This window comes from Calonectris borealis, chromosome 20 (assembly GCF_964195595.1).
Source record: "Calonectris borealis chromosome 20, bCalBor7.hap1.2, whole genome shotgun sequence".
NCBI lineage: Eukaryota > Metazoa > Chordata > Aves > Procellariiformes > Procellariidae > Calonectris > Calonectris borealis.
Window position 1 is genome coordinate 10,891,123 of NC_134331.1, and position 11,667 is coordinate 10,902,789.

The following is an 11,667-nucleotide window of genomic DNA, read 5'->3' on the forward strand; positions in this document are numbered from 1 at the left end:
GGTGGCGGCGGCGCGGGGGCCCCTTACGCGGGCAGGGCGGGCGGGCAGCGGGGGGCCGCGGGCCGCCCCTCCCGCATCCTCGCCCGGCGCGCAGCCAGGCCGGGCCGAGCCGAGCCGAGCCGAGCCGGGCCGAGCGGGCCGAGCCGGGCCGAGCCGGGCCCGCCGCCCCTGCGCGGCTCCGCGCCTCCGCCTGCGCTCCGCGCCCCCCGCTCCGCTCCGCGCCGCACCGCCCCGCACCGCCCCGCACCGCCCCCGGCCGCGGCGGCCCTGGGAAATGTAGTCCGGGGCCGCCCGCCCCGGCGGGCTCTGTCGGGCAGGGGGGGCCTTGGAGCGGGCCTGGTCCCAGGCATCCCCCCGGCATCCCTCAGCATGGCCTCGGCATCCCTCGGCATGGCCCCAGCATCCCTGGCATCCCCCCAGCATCCCTCGGCATGGCCTCGGCATTCCCTGGCATCTCCCCAGCATCCCTCGGCACGGCCCTGGCATCCCCTGGCATCCCCCCGGCACCTCTTGGCATGGCCCCGGCACCCTCTGGCAGCCCCCCGGCATCCTTCAGCATGGCCCTGGCATCCCTCTGGCATGCCCCAGCATCCCCTGGCATCCCTTTGCATCCCTCAGCGTCCCTTGACATGGCCTCAGCATCCCTCCAGCGTCCCCTGGCATCCCTTGGCATCCCCCGACATCACCTCAGCATCCCTTGGCATGGCCCCAGCATCCCCCCAGGATCCCCTGGCATCCCTTGGCATCCCCCCGACATCACCTCAGCATCCCTTGGCATCCCCCCAGCATTCCCCCAACATCCCCCTGACGTCACCCTGGCATCCCTTGGCATGGCCCCAGCATCCCTCCATCATCCCTGGCATTCCTTGGCATCCCCCTAGCATCCCCCTGACATTCCCCCAGCATCCCCCCACTGTCCCCCACCATTCCCCCCACTATCCCCCATCTCTGCTCTCCGGAGCTCCGAGAATTTGCTCGGGGCAGCAGCAAGTTTAAACAGCATCCCGCTGCTGCGCATCCCTGGGCAGCGCCGGAGGAGCCGGAGCAGGAGCCTGCCCGCAGCGCCCGGGCAGGGCAGCAGGAGCCGTCCCAGCCGGGGGACCTGGCTGCCTGGCTGCTCCACGCCGCCCAGGCTCTGCAGACCCTGGGGGAGAAGGTGGGGTGATGCTCACCCGTACCATCACCCCCCTGCCTGCCCAGGGCCTGAGCTGAGCCCCAAAAGGGCTGCTCTGCCCACGCTGGCATCAACCCCAGTTTGAAGGACACTTGATTGATTTAGATTCCCTGTAGCTTCTTGGTGTGGAATAAAGAAATCTAAGGCACTGATCCCTGTGATGACGTGAAACCTGCTTAGGAAAAGCCCGGTGATGCTTTCTGAAGGCACCTGCAGACTCCCCATCCCACTCTCCCCGTCCTGCATCTGGATCCAGCCCTCGGAGACGTGCTCGGAGGGTAGCGCTGCCCGCGGACGCAGCCCCGCACCGGCCGGGCTGGGCCAGTGGCCGCTCTCTCCCATTGCAGCAGCCGGGCTCGGGCAGCAGAGCATTCAGGCAGCCCTGCACCGGGCTGCGAGCTCCACTTTGAAACCCCATTATCCCCAGACCTTTTCCATACGTCCATGTTTCACCGCGCTAAAACAGGGTCAGGAAACCCACGGTCGCTCTTGCGCCCTGCAAAGCATCTGCTCCGTCGCAGCCCTTGGCCTCAGCCTTCCTATCTGCAAAATGGGGCTAGAAAGGTGTTCCCAGGATTTTTACAGCCTCTTTTAGGACTGACAGGATTTTCCAGTAGTCAGCAGTTCCCACGAGCTTCTAGGCACGCCGTCGATCATCCCCCAAACTAAGAAGATGGGATACTGCAGCTGCTATTTCGGTCAGTCCAAACAAACCGGAGCACAATTCCTAAAAAAATAAATGATCAAGCCCCAGCCGTGCTCCTTCCAGCTTTCTGAAAACCCAGGGAAAAAATAAATCAATGCTCATTTAATGGAAAAAGCCAAGAAATTTTGCATTTACGGAGAGCAAAAGCTGCCCTGGGTGGACCGTGCTGGGGGTAGCGCTTGTTTGCTCCCCGAGTTGTGCTGTGCCGGGGGCCGCACAGCAGCCCCTCTCTTCCTTTGCTCGGTGTCATCTGAGGACGTTCCCAGGCTTTTTTGGTTTTTACATTATTTGTAAAATAATGCTCCTTCCCCCCCGTTACCGTTTTCTTGCAAAACTCACGCCCGCTCCCCGCGCCCGCAGGCAGCACCACACCACGTCTCCCTGCTCTCGGCGTTTGGGCAGCTGCCTGCGCTGCCTCTCTCGCAAGCTCCTCAAAGCAGGCAGCTCCCAGGGATGTTTTACTGGGGGTCTAACATGCAGAGCTTACAAAATCAGGCAAAAAAATCCTAGGCAACCCCATAATAACCCCCCTTGAGCTGTCTGGGGAAGAGCGAGGATGCTCTCGGTTAATATTAAGCGCCGAGGAGTGATGATGGACATCTTAAGTGACTGAAACCCCCCTGAGACTGCCAGGAGGTGACAAAGCAAGAGTAATATCGGTGGGAACAGCATCGCTCACAGCAGCCCCAGGGCTTGAGCTCAAATCCAGCCTAATTTTGTGCTCCCGCTTTCCCCAGCCCAACAACATAGCTCCTTCCCCTGCACCGCACCCGCTGCGGGGTTGCACCGGGCTGCCCCAGGAGGTGAAGTCCCAGCCCAGTGTCTGCCAGTCCAGGGGAGTTTGCAGCACCGCAGGGATGGGGTTTGGGTCTGTCAACCGCTGTGCCTGGGCAGGTCACGCAGGGACCCCCCCGGTGCAGGAGGGCAAGGACTGATGGGGGAACATCCCCGTTTTGGGGCTCACGGGTGGCTGGCGGGGGGTCTAGGCTGCTGGTGGGGGGTCTTTGTGCTGCGAAGCCCTGGGACTGGCAGCGAGGAGGATGCTCCAGAGCTCCTGCAAGCACCCGTCACTAAATTTAGCTGTTGTCACATGAGGGCTGAGATCGGGTACCGCAGGCTCGCCGGGATGGAGGGGAAGGTGGCCGAGCTCCCCGGCCGGGCTGGGACACACCAGGAGCAATCCCAGCAGCAGCTCCAGCTCTGCTCAGCCACTCCTGAGCACCTCCGTCCAGCGGGATGGGGGTGAGGGACCGGGGCTCCCGCTGCAGCAACCCAAAGCCTCTGACGGTGCCCCAGTGTGGGGTCTTCCCATGGGACTGTGCCCACGGGAGTGGGGTGGGAGGCTGCACCCAGGGGTGCCTTTTGTCCCTGTGCTGCTGTGACACTTTCGGTGCATCACAGGCACAACCCGTCTTAGGATCCAGGAACGTTTTGCAGCCAGGGAGCTGCTGGCATCTCCCCTGGCATCAGCTGGTGCAGGCCCAGTGCTGCTTCTCTCTATTTTTCCACTCTTAATTGCACGATTACTGCAGGACGGCAAAAGGGGACATTTTATGGGGTGTCTAGGGGTGGATACAGGGAATTTTGGCTCCTTTGAAGAGGTACGGAGAGCTGCAGAGTTCAGAACTGTGGTTCCCACCATGTGATGTTTTGAGACGTTGCTGGAGAGATGGTTTACAACCTTTCACTGGAGCAGGAAGGGTAAAACTCATGGACACAACCCTGGGAAAAACCCTGTAGGACACTGTAATGGTGCCCACCTTCTCCCGGCCCAAAGGCTGCTTCAAAACACCATGTCAGGGAGGATTCTTCTTGTCTTCACCAACACAGTGGTGCCAATAAGGTCAATCTAGCCACCTCAGCTTGCTTCTGGCTTTAACCTTCTTGCCTTGTACACATGGTGATCGAGCTGTCCCTCCCATCCACCCCCCCACCATCTCGGAGCTGTTGAACCTCCAAGATCAGATAGCATCGGCCCAGATGGGTCAAAGCAAATTAGCATCAAAGCAACCCATTTTAGTGGAAAACCACATGATAATTAACAGCCCTGACGTGAACCGGGCGCTGGCCCAGTTGCCCCTACCCGTAGGTCCAGCGCAGGCTCCTCCTGACCCACATCCATCCCTCCGTGACCCGACCTGCTCCCAAAACACGTCACAAGTGAATGTCACATCCCACCGTGCTTCTTCTCGGGCTTTGGTGGGTGCCGTGCTTGGGCTACGTGGTGTGAACGTCCCAGGAGCAATAGCCCCTGCTGTCTTGATGACAGCCCTGCGAGCACCAAGGATGCTCTCCCCCAGCAGCGATGAAGCTAATGGCCTTTCCGCAGGCTGGTAAGTTCCCCTGCGAAAGGGCTTTAATCATATTTCCCTGTTTTCTGTTCCAGGAGGCAGAGATAACGAAGGGCGTGATGGAAGCGGTGCCTGTGCAATTCCCGCAGCAGGAAAACAGGAGGAAAGGGAGGCGGGGAGCGGGGGAAACGGCCGGAGAGCTCGCAGTAAGGTCCCACCCCTTGTCATTTGGTTAGCGGGCACCCGCCTGCTGCGGGCGAGCCTGGCCGAACCTGGCTGGCACCCACCGTCCCACAACCACCACCAAAACCCTGTGGCCGAGCTGCTGCTGGAGCACAAGCCTTCATCCTCCGCAGGACACCGTTCCCCAAAAACCAGGAGGCACCGGACTCTCTGCTCTCTGGTTTATTCCCATGCAAATGTAAATAATCATTCGGGCACTAAGAAGCGACAAAGGAGCACATTCCCAAGCAGCAGGGCTTCGCTGCAATGCCGACTGTGCCGCAGCCCTCCCCACGCCCACTCGGGTTTGGCCGCTGCCGCCTGGCACGCTGCCGTGCCCCCGAAGCCACTCGCCCAGGGAAGGGCAGCTCGGCTCCACCTGCCATCTGCTTACCTGGCTCAGCAGCGCCCGTCCCGCCGCGTCGCATATGGCACCGGAGCTGCCCCTTTTTGCATGGGTAACGAGCGATGCTGCTGCTCGGGGCTGTGCCGGCGGCTCCCGTGGAGGGTCCGGCTCCTGGCTCCCTCCTGCTTCCACTCCGCAGGGATCCCTCCCTGCCTCGCCTGTGGCCGGCGGTGACACAGATACCAGGGGTTAGATGCCCTGGGAGAGGGGACCTGGCTGACATACAGCCATGGCCAGAGTCCCTTGTCCCCAGCCCAAAGCCGTATGGCTCGGTCGGGTGCGCAGGGCACACCAAGCACCCCTCTGCCCTCCCCGGCCAGAGGGACAGGGCAGGGAGCCCCGAAAACAAAGCCCAGGACCTGTGACTTATTACAGAAACACAGAGGAAGGTTTTTGCAGCTCCAGCCAGAAAGCCCCCGGCGGAGGTGCTCCCTGTCCCCGGGGAGCATGCCGTCCCGTCTGCAGGGACGCGGTGCCAGGGCCAGGCCACCAGCCCGGCTCCCCGGGTGCATGTCTCCCAGATGTGCTCGGGAGGGTGTAAGCATCGCGCTCAGCCACGTCGAGTGCAAGTGCTATTTTTTCCCTTTCTTGGAATTAACATATTTTAATGAGGTTTATAAGATGTGGTAAATACACACACACAGAGCAAAGGAACGGCGTGCCCTGGATAAGGACGTGGCGTGTTTGCAAGGTGGCAGGGGAGAAGGAGGGGGATTTTTTTCTCCTCTTTGTAATTATTACAGGAACGGTGAACAGCAGGACACGAAGGTTTCAGGGCAGTGCAGCTGTTCTAAGAAATCCCTTGTATTTTACAGCCTTTAAATGATTTTCATAACAACTCACTAACGTCCCCGCTGGGATGCCCATCTCACTAGCAGGGAAAATGGGAGCACACGAAGGCTCAGCTAATTTTCCATGCGCACGGCACAAGATTTGCTCTCTCCAAACATTTCTGGATGGTACTTGGGCTCCTGGCACGTTCTCATTGGCAACTCACAAGGCAACCCACCCTGGAAAGCTGCATCATCTTGTTTAAAAATAGAGCCATGTTTACCGAGAACTGGGAGTGGGACCAGTGCAACTATTCCCATTAGGAGCAAGGGTGCAGGGAGAGCAGCGGGCTCCTTTTCTGGAGTGATTCGGAGCACACAATTACACCTTTTGTCCATAATCCAGACCGAGTACAAGCAGCACAAACTGATCCTCCCTGTCACAGCCAGCCTTGCTCTCCAGGGAGTTACAGGGAGAGATTAATACTGTGTAATTAAGCAAGGGGAGGCCGTATGGGAAGCGCCTGGTGCGGCTGGAAATCCACTACAGCCACCCCTCACGCCCGGCCGTGGCCGACACACGTCGGACAGGAGGTATGGGGAAGCAGGGGGAAGATTACTAATTAAAACATTATAGGAAAGTTTAATCACATTTTTCGGTCCAATCACAAAGGCGGTGCTTGAGGTCGTTTCCCACGGTGGTGATGAATTTCCACCCGTTGGTGATTCATCCAGCTTATTCGATTTACGGTGCGGCGGCAGGGGTGTTCCTGCACCCGCAGACCAGGACCACGCTCTGCCAGTGCGTGTCTCCGGCCAAATATTAATAGATACGTGGGCTGTCTTCATGCCCGGCTCTCCTGGGCTGAGCGACCTTCAGGGCATGCCCGCCTTTGATGTGCATCGCTTTGGAGCAGAATTGATCCCGCAGGCACTTCAAACACAGTCTACCTTCGTTTGCCTTCTGTGCAAACTCTGATTAACGGGCAAACTGTCTGTCTCTCTTTTTTTTCTGACCACTGAAGGAATCAAAACGAAGGCTGGCAGTCCCTGATTAACCATTACCCTCTCCACGGCTGTTCCCAACACTGGGATCATGCTCTGCTCTCCTTTGCCACCGCTGTACAGATCGCCCGCTGCTGCCCCTGTATTAAAACTAAAACCACGGTAGACTAGAAGCAAACTGATGATGACATTTATTGAACGCAAATGGGAATTGCTTCATCTTCATGCTTGAATTACGTCTTCCTTCTTGGCAAGACGGGAGGCAGGACTACCTGCCTGCCTCTCCCACTTGCAGCAGGAGCCGTCCCCAGTGTCCCACAGCGCTCCCAGAGACCTTTGAGATGTCTCACGGATATTAGGACCAGAAGAAGCATGTTGGCACTGGAGAAAGCCTTGTCCTCCTCCTGGGATGAGCAAGCCATGGAAAACCAGACCAAACGTCTGCTTGGTTTAACCGCGACGTGTAGATGGATGAAGGAAGGACCCGATGCTCCCAGTGCTGAACCCTCCAAGGTGCAGGGTTGGGCTTGTAGGTATCTTAAAGCCCAAAGCCCTGCTCAGTGCCCACGCTGCCAGGGCCGTTACCAGAGCTAAGACCACAACGCGCTGATGCTATCCATCTCCAACGAGCAGCCACCGTGGCGGGTGGCTCGGCCGAGGACCTCAGCTGAGACACGCAGGTGAGTAGTAACAGCACGAGGACAGCGAGCAGGCGAAGGGCTTCTGCTCCACCACTTTGCCTGCCTCACACTGGAAAAAGCCCTGCGACCAAACAAAACACATTTTTATTACTGAGACAAATCAAACCATGCCTCTCCTACAAACCAGAGCAGTTCTGGGTTGTAAAACTGGATTTTCTTGAGGGATCCCATAGCAAACCCCAGAAATGACTCCCAGGAGTGTGAATGGGGCTCTAGCATCACACTGCCGTGGAGCTACACCCCAGCGAGAGGAGATGACAGCGATGACAAATGACACTCGCCCTATAATTACGGCCAGACTCCGATGCAGCGAGTACTGCTGCATTATTAAGAGCAACCAAAAATACTCCCATTAGTCATTAGCTGGCCTGGGCTACGCAGCGAGCGGCCGCCGGGGCTGTCTCACCCCTGCGCTTGCAGAGGGAAAAAGAGGAGAGACTAAAATGGTTTGCAGCTATTTTTACGCATCCTTCGTTCTGCGCGGTCGAGGCCCTGGGGTGAGCAGAGCACCTCCAGAGTGCCCCGGCTTTGGGCTGCTGACGGAGGGAAAATTGCATTAGGATGATATTAATTGCCTTAGTGTTAAGTGTAACGGCTTACTCTAAGCCAGCAGAGCTGAAGAAAAGCACGAGATCAGGGGAACCCGCGGGCGTAACTTTGCTTCATACCCAAGGTGGGATCTGGGCATCAGCCTTGAAAAATGGCTTCAACGTGAAGGGTGCGAGGAGGAGGGCATGGAGGTAGGGTGGGCTCCGCAAAGCCCAGGCTGAAGCCTCGCATGGTGTAACAGCTACCCACCGGTGCTGCCACGAAGGCTGTGTTTGAAAGCCTGTGGACCAGAAGTCTCCAGAAATGCTGTCTGACATCTTCATTAATGACATGGACGATGGGGCAGGGCGCACCCTCAGCAAGTTGGCAGGTGCCACCAAACCGGGAGGAGTGGCTGATGCACCAGAGGGTCCTGCTGCCACCCAGAGGGACCTGGACAGGCTGGAGACATGGGCTGAGAGAGACCTGGTGAAGTCCAGCGAGGGGAAGTGCCAAGTCCTGCCCCTGGGGAGGAGCAGCCCCAGGCACCAGGAGGGGCTGGGGCCACCCAGCTGGAAAGCAGCTTGGCAGAGATGGCCCCGGGGGTCCTGGTGGACACCAAGCTGACCATGGGCCAGCAATGCGCTCTCAGACCAAATGCGGCCACCAGCCTCCTGTGCTGCATTAAGCAGAGCATCGCCAGCAGGTCGAGGGGCAGATCCTGCCCCTCTGCTCAGCACCGGTGAGAAACATCTGGGGTTTGTGTACCGTGTTGGGGTCCCCAGGGCAAGAGAGACATGGACATGCTGGAGCGAGTCCAGCCATCACTGAGGGCCTGGAGCATCTTTTTGACGAGGAGAGGCTGAGAGAACTGGGATGGTTCAGCCTGAAGAGGAGAAGGCTCAGGGAGATCTTATCCACGTGGATAAATGCCTGATGGAGGTGGGTGAAGCAGACAGGGCCAGACTCTTCTCAGTGGTGCCAAGGGACAAGAAGCAATGGGCAGAAACTGAAATCTAGGAAATTCTCCTTAAACATAAGAAAATACTATTTTACTGAGGGTGGTCCAACATGGGAAGAGGTTCCTCAGAGAGGTTGTGGAGACTCTACCCTTGGAGATATTCAAAGCCCAACTAGGCACAGCCTGGAGCAGCCTCCTCCCGCTGGCCCTGCTGGACCAGGGGGTTGGAGGAGATGACCTCCAGAGGTGCCTTCAGCCTCGGTGACTTGGTGTTTCTGCGGCCGCGAGCCAGACCCTATTCCCAGCCGTGCCGTGACTCTGCTCCCCATCCTCCTCCCCGTGTCACGGGACGTGTCCTGATCCTTGCCAAGGTTTTTTGACACCAACTGCGAGGTATCACTGCTGAGAGACAGGAAAAACCGTTATGATTTCCTCCGGCAGATCTTCCTAGATCTAATAATCCAGACAGTTTATTGACTTCTTTATTTAACTGGAGTCATCTTCTCTCACTTCAGCACTGCCGTGTTTGCCTCGCAGCTTTTCCAAATACACGTCTACACCGAAAAATATCCCATGAGCATCATTTTTTCTAATTCCTTGAATCTACCCCTCTGATATATTTTGGGTCTCATCCAGCAACATGACCATTTAATTGAGCAATGTTTTTCCCCGTCCCCCTGCAGAGTCGCAGCGTGGCAGGCAGGAGCCGGGCTCCATCCGGGCACCGGGACTGGGCATGGCCAGGACCAAACGTTCCCCCTGCGCCCTGGGAGCATCCAGACAATGTGGGGCAGGCATGGGCTGCTCAGCTCCTTGATTGCTTTTACATGTTATTTCTGCATGAGTTCTGTCCCAAAACATGACTTTGAATTAAAATCCAAAGGCCCTGGCAATCTCCAAATGGATTTTGAAATTTTTTTTTAGAAGTCAAAATATCCTCCTGTTTTTTGTTCACGTCACGTGGGTCCTTCCATGTGGGTTTTTAGCTGACCCGTCCCTACTATTTTAGGTTTTGGGGCAGAAAGGTCCCACCGACTGCTCCTGAAGGCATCTCAAAGCCTTCCAGCAGCCTGCTTCTCTACAGACCCCTGCTCTCCAAAAGCCCTTATAAGAAAATCAGTAGAAAGACGGACAAAGTACCAACAGTTTTGGGTCCATATGAAGCGGTTTGGGCTCACTTTAGGTCCCAGCCCCCCAAAGTGCAGAAGCGGCTGCACCAAAGCCCGTCTGTGCTCTTCCCTCCTGAGCTGTCTTCAGGCAAAGTGGCATTCAGCTGCTAAAAGTTTAGTCAACAACTTCTACCTTTCCCTTTTTTTTTCCTACACGCTTGACAAATGCTATAATAGGGACACTATATTGCGGGTCTTCTGGTTTAATTTATTCTGCAGACTATGAAGAGAAACTTAAAGCAAAGTTTATTAAGCAGTTCAAGAAGACAAATACAAAATTTCATCGTCCCTGGGAGTTCTTTCTTGTTAAACTGTTTGTTGGGTGACCTGGACTTACGCACTCCTAATGCCCAGGGTGATTTTTTTGTTTTCTCTATTAATAATGCTTTTATTATTGCATTAGAGACATTTGTCTTTCAAAAAACCTGCTGTAGCAATAAGCGTCGCACTGAAATGCTATCGGTGTCCAAGCAGGCGGCCACGGGCTCTGCCTGAGCTCACCCGCAGAAGAGGGAATTTTCCATCGGATTTAAACTTTGCAGCTCAAATTAATCCCCACGGCTGTTTCTTTTCCTGTTGTTCAAGTGATTCCTTTGTATTGTTTGGCTGCCAAGGGAAAAATGGTGTCGGTCACCGAGAGGCTGTTCACCCCCCTGCCAAAATCCCAGTCACTACATCACCTCCCCGAGCAAAGTTCCCCACTTGCAGGCACCCAAGCCAAGAATTTAGAGCGATCCGTGGGAAGAGCAGGAACGGGATGGGATGGGAGGGGGTAAACAAATGAGTCACGGTAACCTCCTGCCCTCAGCCCCCGTGGGTCTGAGCTATGGGGCTCCTGGCACTGGGCTGTGGGGCTGCCCCTCCGGCTGCCATGACCCTCTCCCCCCGAAACCCCTTTTGTGGAGTGCGATTGGGGTGCTGGTGGAGGCAGGAGCCTCCTCCACCCCCCGGCAGCATGGAGCAAGGGGAAAAAAAATCAAAATACTGAAAGAGAGCAGTCCCAGGGCTGCGGGAGGTTCATTGCCAGTTGCTTTTTGGCGATTTGAGAGAGATTTGGTGCGTACGTGGAAGGAATTGCACCGCGGCCACGGGAAAGCAGAGTCCGGCTGGGACGAGCCCAGCCAGCGGTGTCGAGCATCCCTGGCCCGACACCTGCGAACCGCCCCACTGCGTGGCCAAAAAAAGGGTGCAAGTGCAGAGGTCCTGGCTGTTTCCATCGGCCCTGCCCAAAGGCGATCCTGGCTCCCGGCCATTCATCCTGTGGCTGGACGCCGGGGAATGCTGCTTTCCTCTGCTCTGGGTGAGGGTTATAATTCAGGCTCCTCTCAGCGAATACCATTTAATGCCCTCTGCTGAGGGTCTCCTTCCACTGCAGGGACCAGCATGAATTCAAACCTCCTCCCTCTCTTCCTCCAGCCCTCTCCTCCAGGGGAAATCGCTCCCTTCGCTGGGAACTGGCTTGTCACCAGCTCGCTCGGCCAAGGGCTGCAAGCGCTCTCGACCAGAGGTGAGGTGGCTGAGCCAGCGCCAGACGTGCTCGCGCGCAGCCAGATGTGCTGGTGCTCAGAGCAAGATGTTCAAAAGCATCGGAAGAGCCCCAAAAAAGCCGGAGGAGCCCGGGGAAGAGTTAATCCTACACCTGTAATAACGGCAACACCTTGGATTGATGTTCCTGCAAAACCCAAGCGGATTTGCAAAATATTTCAGAAAAAAAAAAAAAGTGTTTTTCCTATG